The sequence below is a fragment of the Phascolarctos cinereus genome, unplaced genomic scaffold (assembly GCF_003287225.1).
Source record: "Phascolarctos cinereus isolate Bilbo 61053 unplaced genomic scaffold, phaCin_HiC Scaffold_726;HRSCAF=1367, whole genome shotgun sequence".
Taxonomy (NCBI): domain Eukaryota; kingdom Metazoa; phylum Chordata; class Mammalia; order Diprotodontia; family Phascolarctidae; genus Phascolarctos; species Phascolarctos cinereus.
The window spans coordinates 238,836,522-238,845,730 of NW_027556098.1; the positions used below are offsets into that span (position 1 = coordinate 238,836,522).

Genomic DNA, 9,209 nt, shown 5'->3' on the forward strand with positions numbered 1-9,209 from the left:
AAGGTCATAGTTGGGAGTAGTGTTAGATGAGCCCATAAAAGCATCTTAAAGTAATATTGTAGATGGCTTTGAACCTAAATCTGACTTCCATTTTTGGTCTTTATTGTTAAAAATTATGTATTCATTTTTGTATGAGCCTGTGATTTCACTGGTATGAGGAATTCTGAATGTGAGAAATCCCTTTATGAATATGTATAAGTAATTCCTCTGTAAATTATAGTCTCACAGAGTTGTTTGTGGCACAGAGAGGTGCAATGTACATGATCATACAGACAATACTAAAGGCAGACCTTGAACCTAGACATCTTATGGACTATAAGACCAAGCTGAAATTCACTGCTCTATCTCTATGATGATGATGATGATGATGATGATGTTGATTGACTGTAGCACTTTTAAGCTTTAGGAATGGTTTACATGTATCATTTGAGCCTCACAACTACATGGAGAACTGCATAAATTTCCCTCCCTTTTTACAAACTAGTAAATTAAAGCATAGAAATTTAAGTGACTTTCCCAGGGTCACATGGCTAGTAGTATCTGTAAGTGGCAAATTTGACTGAGGTCTTTGTGACCCCAGGTTCAACAGTCTCTCCACTAATTTATATTACCTCTTATTTTTGGTGATGCTAAGTGAAAAGACTAGAAATAGGTAAAGATTTTTAGGCATTCTTCTTTTAAAATTCAGTTCTACTCCACACTGAAGAAAGCAGCCTAAGGTATATTAATAGATCAGCCTGGATTCTCTTCATCAATTGTGAAGTGTTGGCAGCAAAATAAAATCAATACCAGAAGTCAGCCAAAAACCCAAAGACTGTATCTAAAACATTCAAGGACAGAAGAAGAAAGAACAATGAGAAGCTAAACATGCTACTATTGTGAAATTTGCAAAATCAGCCTACAATATGTTGGCAACTGGTTTAAGTCGTAAATGTATAAAAGAAAGGAGAAGGGGAAGCATTCTATTTATAAAAAATACAAAAGTTTTTCTGTCTTAAAATTCTTAATGCAAAAACTTTGAATGGAAAATAATTATACATTTACCTCTTCCTTGGTTATTATCAATTTAAAGAATTAGATATTTAGCCTTTGAGGTCCTATATAGTTTACCCAAATAGAAAATACTAATCCCTTTTACAACACTGTCAACAATATGTCATCCAGCCTCTGTTCAAAGATTTTCAAAGACAGGGAACTCACTACATTCTGAGGCAGCACTTTCAATGTTTATATGGCTCCAGTTGTTAAAAAAAAAAGTTTCCCCTATGCCTCAGTGTAACCCAACCATTGATCTTATTCCTATTCTTAAAAAGTTAAACAGAACAAATTTAATCCCTCTCTCATATAACAACCATTCAAATATTTGAAGACTGTTGTCATTCCTACTTTCCTTTTAATTTCAGTATAAACAATTTCATTTCCTTCAATCAATTTTCCTACAAAATGATATGTAATCCTCTCATCATCCCAGTCCCCCTTACTTATACACTCGCCTGCCACTGTTTCTGAACCTTGGTGTTTAGAAGTAGACATGATTCTGTAGATGTTGCTGTTCAGATGTTATACCTACATGTTAAACAAAAGATCCATCATTACCACCATTCCACAGACTATATACTTCTAATAATGAAATCTAAATTCACATGAACTTTTTGAAATGACTTATCACACCACAACATAACACAAAGCTTGTTGAGCTTAGAGATATTGAGATACCTACTAAGGAGAGTAGTTGGTCAAGAAGCCCAGATACTTGAAAATCAATCCATTCCTTCCAATGTGCTAGTGAATAAGACAACTGTCACTTAACCCTGAAGACTGCAAAGGCACATTTCTATGTAGCCACACCAAAGTCAAGTTCTGAGTTATTGCCACTGACTGAACAAGATGATGCTGAACTCCAAAGGTGGAGAGGGTTTTGTGGTGAAGGTCTGAAGCTTGCCCTGGTCTTGCTCAGCCATTGAAGTCCAACATATTTTTCTCAGAATGCAAAATTCAAAATGGAGCATCAGGCATTCATTTCATCTATACCCAAATAGGTAGACCAAGTGGAGAAGAATTTATTGAACTTGAATCAGAAGATGAAGTCAAATTGTCACTGAAGAAAAGATAGAGAAACAATAGGATGCAGATATGCTAAAGTATTCATGTCAAACAATGTTGAAATGGATTGGATGTTGAAGCATATTGGTCCAAATAGTTTTGACACTGCCAACGATGGCTCTGTGAGCCTTAGAGGATTCCCACTTGGCTGTAGCAAGGAAAAAATTGTTCAGTATTTTTAGGGTTGGAAATCATGCCAAATGGGACAACATTGCCAGTGGAGTTTTGAGGGAGGAGTATGGGAGAAGTCTTCATGCAGTTTGATTCACAGGAAATAGCTGAAAAGGCTCTAAAGAAACACAAGGGAAAAATAGGGCACAGGTATATCAAAATCTTCAAAAGTAGCCTGATAGAAGTTCATACTCATTACAATCCTCCTTGAAAGTCAATGGCTATGCAGCAGCCAGGTCCTCATGACAGGCCTGGGGCTGGCTGAGGCTATGACAGCACTGGTAGAGGAGCTGGGTTTGAAAGAATGAAATGAGGTGCCTACAGTGAAGTATATGTAAGCTATGATGACTGCAATGGATATAATGATGGATATAGTTTTGGTCAGATAGATTTGGAAGAGACCCCTATTTCTGGTTTTTTAGGAATGTGCGATCATAGATATGAAGATGGTAGGTCCACTTTCCAGAGTACAACAGGCCATTGTGTGTACATGAGAGGATTACCTTACAGAGCTATTGAAAATGATATTTACAATTTTCTCACCACTCAACCCTGTTCAAGTACACACTGAAATTGAACCTGATGGCAGAGTGACTGGAAAAACAGATGTTGAATTTGCTAATCATGAAGATGCTGTGGCAGCTATGGCAAAAGACAAAGTAAAGATGCAGTACACATCTATAGAACTCTTCTTGAATTCTACAGCAGAAGCAAGCAGTGGTGCTTATGATACCAAATGATGGGAGGCATGGGTTTATCAAGCCAGTCTAGTTATGGTGGTACAGCTAGCCAGCAACTGAGTGGGGATTACAGAGGAGGCTATGGTAACAACAGATATGACCAAGATTTACATGAAAACTTCAGCGATTTTCAATCAAATATTGCATAGGGAAACAAGGAGCGATGAACAACGGGAGCCATGTATCTATGGGAGCGATGTTTAGTATTACCAGTATGAGTGGTGGGTGGGGAACATAATCCTCATCAACTGCCTCTTGGTCAACTTTTTTTAAAGAAAAAAATGAAGCTTAACAGTTTTGCAATACAAATTTATGATTTATGCTAACTGTAAGTGAAATCAGGATTATTTTAAAAACTTAAGATTCAATATTTTTGAACACAGAAAAAGATTCATCTAGGATAGAATAACCAAGTTGAGTAATGACTGTGATTGTTAAACAATTTCAGCTTTTCTGTAAGTAGTTATGTTGTAGGAGTGTACTTAAGCAGTAAGTGTATTTAGGTTAAAGCAGTTTCAATTATGTTAAATGTTGCTCTTATACTACATTACATGGAACATTGTTTCAAATGCATGTTGGGAGACAGGCTCTTTTGTAAAACAAATACAGAAGCTCAGTCTGTCATTTAAAAGTGAAACATTTGGCATGTTTGTTCTAGTTTATTTTGTTTATTATCCTGTAAGGCAGTACACTTAAGCTTTTTTTTAAGTTAATGGGAATAATTTTGAGATGCAATATAAATACTTTAGGATTTGATCTTGGTGTTTCTATTAAACTCCAAGGTCTTGATTTAACTCTTCCATTGTATTTTGTGATTTCCTTTTAGGTGTATTGCACTGAGTGTTTCACTTAACAAGTTTCACTTGTTAAATAAATTTTCTTTTCAAAAACTAGAGAAAAATAAAAGACTGCAAAGGCAAAGCCAGAAATGTTTTTGAAAAGAATGCTACTTTTATTTTACACTTAATTAGCATGAATGTGACTCTAATCAAGATAGACAATGAAGGACCAACCCAAAATTTAATACAATTAATGGAAAACTTAGGTCTTATTTCTAGTTCCTAGACCAGTTCCTAGACATATCACTCTCTCTTAAAGTTATACAGTTGATTCTTTGAACCCAAGCCCAGGACTTTTTGTTTATCTCAATTAAATTTTATCTTGTTTCAGCCCACCATTCTAGTGAAGGATCCCATATTTTACTCAACCGACCTGGCTAAATCTCTTCCTTCTTCAATCTCTCTGGCATATTACGACACTCTCACTCACTCTCTCTCTCTCACTCTCTCTCTCTCTCTCTCTTCTCTCTCTCTCTCTCTCTCTCTCTCTCTCTCTCTCACACACACACACACACACACACACACACACACACACACTCACTCACTCACTCACTCACACTCACACACAATTATTTGGAGGAAATGCCAGATAATTTAGGGTGACATTTAAGGAGCTACACAACTTACTTTTCAGAGCTTATCTACTACATACACAGTGCTTTTAGTAAACTTAGAGCACACTGTCCATTTTCCTGTCTCCTCATGTTGTGATGAAAACTTATCCTTGTGGGTCTATATCTGACCACATGGGGAAAACAGGTCTTGCATGGTCCTGGCTGAGATACCATAGAACGTAGTATCCTGGGTTCAGGACCAACTGAGCAGTAATGGGGGAGGGAACCAAATATTTATTAAGTGCCTACTATGTATCATATACTGTGTTAAGCACTTATTGTAAATATTATTTGATTTTATCCTTACAACAGTCCTAAAAGGTAGATTCTGTTATCCCCATTTTTTAGTTAAGGAAACTGAGGCAAACAGAGGTTAAGTGACTTTTCCTGTACCACATAGTTAGTGAGTGTCTGAGACCATACATTATGTCACCTAGCTGCCTAAGGTTAGACAAAGAATAGCAGCTTATTGATAATGAAGAAATCAGCAGTGGGACAATGAGTGCAGAGTCTATAAAGGAACAGGAATTACTATATTTGATTCACATATCATAGGAGGAAAATATAATTCATGGATAGAGAAAAAAATAAGAGTCCAAGGCTTAGCTAAGCAAAATTGAGAATCAGGCAGATGATCATAGGAAAGGTCTAATCAGTATAAAAGCTGGCCTCAATTCATTAAGCTTACTGATCTGGGAATTTTAAGCATTTATATGGGTAGATAGTCCTGGTCCCTGATCTCTAGTGGGAGCTCCATTAAGAAAAGCCGTAAGTCATTCACAACTTTGCCTCTGCCTTAGAACCCCATCTCTATATCTCCATCTGTTGAAATACCAACCATCACTATAAGCCAAACTTAAATGTCCTATCTTCTATGAATCTCTCCCAGTACCCTCAACAGAATTTCTCTTTTGCTCTTTAGATCTCCTATATCACTTTGTATTTCTCTCGTGAGATGGTATATTATCTGGTTTATGACATGGTGTATTTCCTGGTTTCAGTTATTCATTTTGTTTTTTAAAAATATTTTACTCCTACGTTGCAAGTTTATTAAGTATGGAGAAAACATATTTCTTCTATTTACAGCACAGAGTCTTGCATGTAGAAGGTACTCATAAATACATACTTTATGAACTAATTAACGAGTCTGTTTGAAGATCATATGCACATATCTCTTTAACATTTACTGGAACATTTTTCAAATTGTACTTTACATATACAACCTCCCTAAATTTTTCATCACCTATTTAAAAATTAAAGTAAAGGAAGCATAATTACTGTTCATCAACCCTTACCTGTACTTGAATTTTTCATCATTTTGGGCAACAACACAATAGAGTGAATATTTCCAAAAAGAAACACTGGAGCCAGTCCTTTTGAGCAAACTGACAATACTATTTCTTACCCCTCTTTACCATTATAGCATTTCCCAAGTTTCCTTCCTCTTCTCTAATCCTTTAGCTACATTCTTATCTTTGGACAGAGTGATCTCTTAAACTGCCTTTGGTATCATCACCCTCTTCAGCTCTCTACTATTATTCCTCTTTCCAATTGTTGCTACTAATAATGATTTTCTAATTGTCCCATACTTGTTTCTTATTGTCCTGTTTCAATGTTCTTCACCAAGTTACTAGGGGCTAATAGATTTAGAACTGGAAGGTGAAGAACATTACATCTTTCATGTGCCACAAAAGATTCCTAGAGATCCTAGTCCAATCTCATTTTATAAATGAGAAAGCTGAGATAGAGTGGTTAAACGATTTTCACAAAGTCAAACAGATGAAAAGATTGGATTAAAATCTAGGCCTTTTAACTCTAAATTCTTTCCCATAAAATGGAATGGTTCTTTTCTTTCTAACTCTTTAGGTCTTCTAAAGCAAGTTTACTCCAAGTCCACTTTATATAAATATTCCATCCCTAACCCTGAGCTCATATGTCCAAATATTCCAATTCTCATAACCCTAAACCTAACTTTTCCTCTAACCTTGATGAAGCTGGTGGCACAGTGAATAGATGATCTGGGCTGGAGTCAAGAAGACCTGAGTTCAAATCTTGCCTCAGACACATGCTCTTTGTCCTTTTTTTTTCAAAGAGGACTAATGATATCACAGAGTAATTAATTGATTAATTGGATTTAAGTGTGACAGAGTAGCACAAAGTCTTCAAACTCACTTTCTCTTCCAAAGTAATCAAAATCCAGTGGTAAGACAAAAGTCAGGATGACTGGCAAACCAGTTGATGACCTTGGTATCTTCAATGTCTGACCAAGCTAAGTGCTCCACAGCCCCTGCTTTAGCTGCCTTCATGGCCATTTGAACAAATTGTTCTCATCTGGCCATTGTTCTGAAGAAGTCTTCCCTTCCTTGGGGTGGACACCCTGCTAACTAACTGACAGGTTTGAGACCTGTAGGTTACCCTCAGCCTGTTTTAGCCCTTCTGCTCAAATGGTTTTATTGGGGTGTGGTAACTGCACATGCTACAGCTTCTTGGAGCCACAGGTGAGAGCTGGGTGACAGGTGGACACTAAAGTGGATGAGCAGCCCTGGAAAGGGCTCAGCTAGCCTTCACAGTATTGGCTAGTCCTTAGTGAACATCTCATAAAACCTTTGGACAAATACTAGTTTTATGACATTGGGCAAGCCACTTAACCTCTGTTTGCCTCAGTTTCCTCAACTGCAGAATGGAAATAATAATAGCACCTACCATGCAGGGCTGTTGTGAGAATCAAGTAATATTTGTTAAATAATACAACAATTGTTTCTGCTTCCGGGAGCCAAGACAGCAGAGTAAAAAGGTAGTCATTCTCACCGTCTCCTATCACTCTCAGAAAACCCAGAAAATATTACCCCAGAAAAAAAAAAACCCCGGACACCTGAACTAGAAGAAAGATGGGGAGCAGCACTGCAGCAGCCCAGCAAATAGGTCTCCCAGTGCCTCAGCAAAAATAAGGAAAGCAGAACTACAAAGGGCGCCAGGCAGATAAGCACCCTGCAGCATTCATCTGAAAGGAGCTAATGAAAGCAACCTAGAGTCTTCCTAAAGTCCCAGCCTTGCTGATTCCAACCCAATACCAGGTAATCTGTCAGAACCCTATAGCCTCCAACTGTCAATCAGGAAGAGATCCTGAAGTCCAGGTGGTAGAGCAGGCAAACACCAACACCTGGACCTCTGAGTGCCTCAGTGAGGGCAGGGGAACCAGTGGAAACCAGCTCAGAAAACCACCAGGTGCCTTGGCACTCTACCGCAAAGGAATCTCCCAGTGCATTAGCAGAAATGAGGGAGGCAGCACTGCAAGGGGCCCCAGGCAGATAAACACCCTGCAGCACCCATCTAAAAGGAGCTGAAGAAAGCTAAAGGAAAGGAAAAGCAGGCAACCTAGAATTGCCTGAAAGTTCCAGCCTTGCTGATTCCAGCCCAACATGAGGTAAGCTGCCAAAACCCTACAGCCTCCAATTGCCAACATAAGAGGCCCCAGCACACAAAGCCAGTGACCAAGACCTAGGCTCCCAACACAAGAAGCTTGGGTCAGTGCCCTCTGTTCCCCAGAAGGAGAGATCAATCTCTTTAAAGGCCAGGGAACAAAGAAACCGAAAAGAAACGTACCACAGATTCATATTATGAGAAGAGTGAAGATCAAGACAGAAATTCTGAAGAGGACAACATTGTCAACAAACCCACATCTGCAACATCAAAAGGGAATATGAACTGGTCTGAAGCCCAAAAAGCCTTCTTAGAAGAGCTCAAGAAGGATTTTAAAAGTCTAATGAGAGAGGTAGAAGAGTCCTTAAAAAATACAATTGGCCAATTGGAAAAAAAGTACACTGAAAAAAAACAAGTCCCTAAAAAACACAATTGGCAAACTGGAAAAAAGTACACTGAAGAAAACAAATCCCTTAAAATACAATTGGCCAATTGAAGAAGGAAGTACAAAAACTAACAGAAGAAAACAATCTGTTAAAAACTAGAATTGGACAAATGGAAACTAATGACTCTATGAGAGAGCAAGAATCAGTCAAACAGAAACAAAAAAATGAAAAAATAGATGAAAACATAAAATACTTCATCAGTAAAGCCAACAACCTGGAAAATCAATCCAGGAGAGGCAATTTAAAAATCATTGGACTATCTGAAAATCATGATGAAAAAAAGAGCCTGGACAGTATCTTTCAGGAAATCATAAAGGAAAACTGCCCTGAAGTCCTAGAACCAGAAGGTAAAATAACCATAGAAAGAATCCACCGATCACCACCTGAAAGAGATCCCAAATTGACAATGCCAAGGAATATAATAGCAAAATTCCAAAATTACCAGATGAAAGAGAAGGTGCTGCAAGCAGCCAGAAAGAAACAATTTAAATATCATGGAACCACAGTCAGGATTACACAGGACCTTGCAGCTTCTACATAAAAAGACAGCAGGGCATTTAGCACAATATTCCACAAGGTAAAGGAGCTTGGCTTACAGCCAAGGATCAACTACCCCACAAAAATGAGCATGATTTTTCAAGGGATGAGATGGATATTCAATGAAATAGGGTCTTCCAAACCTTCCTCATAAAAAGACCAGAGCTCAACAAAAAAAAATTGGTCTTCAAGTACAAGATTCAAGAAAGGCATAAAAAGATAAACAAGACAGAAAGATACAAAATGTTGTTAATAAGGGTGGATTGTTTACATCCCTACAAGGGAAGATGACACTTGCAACTCTTGAGAACTGTATTGTTATTACACCATGTAAAAGGA

General features: G+C 37.7%; 1 pseudogene; it reads left to right on the plus strand.

Annotated features, from left to right (window-relative positions):
- The first annotated feature begins 1,887 nt into the window (after window positions 1-1,887).
- On the plus strand, window positions 1,888-3,163 carry LOC110196906 (heterogeneous nuclear ribonucleoprotein H2-like; annotated as a pseudogene).
- The last annotated feature ends 6,046 nt before the right edge of the window (window positions 3,164-9,209 follow it).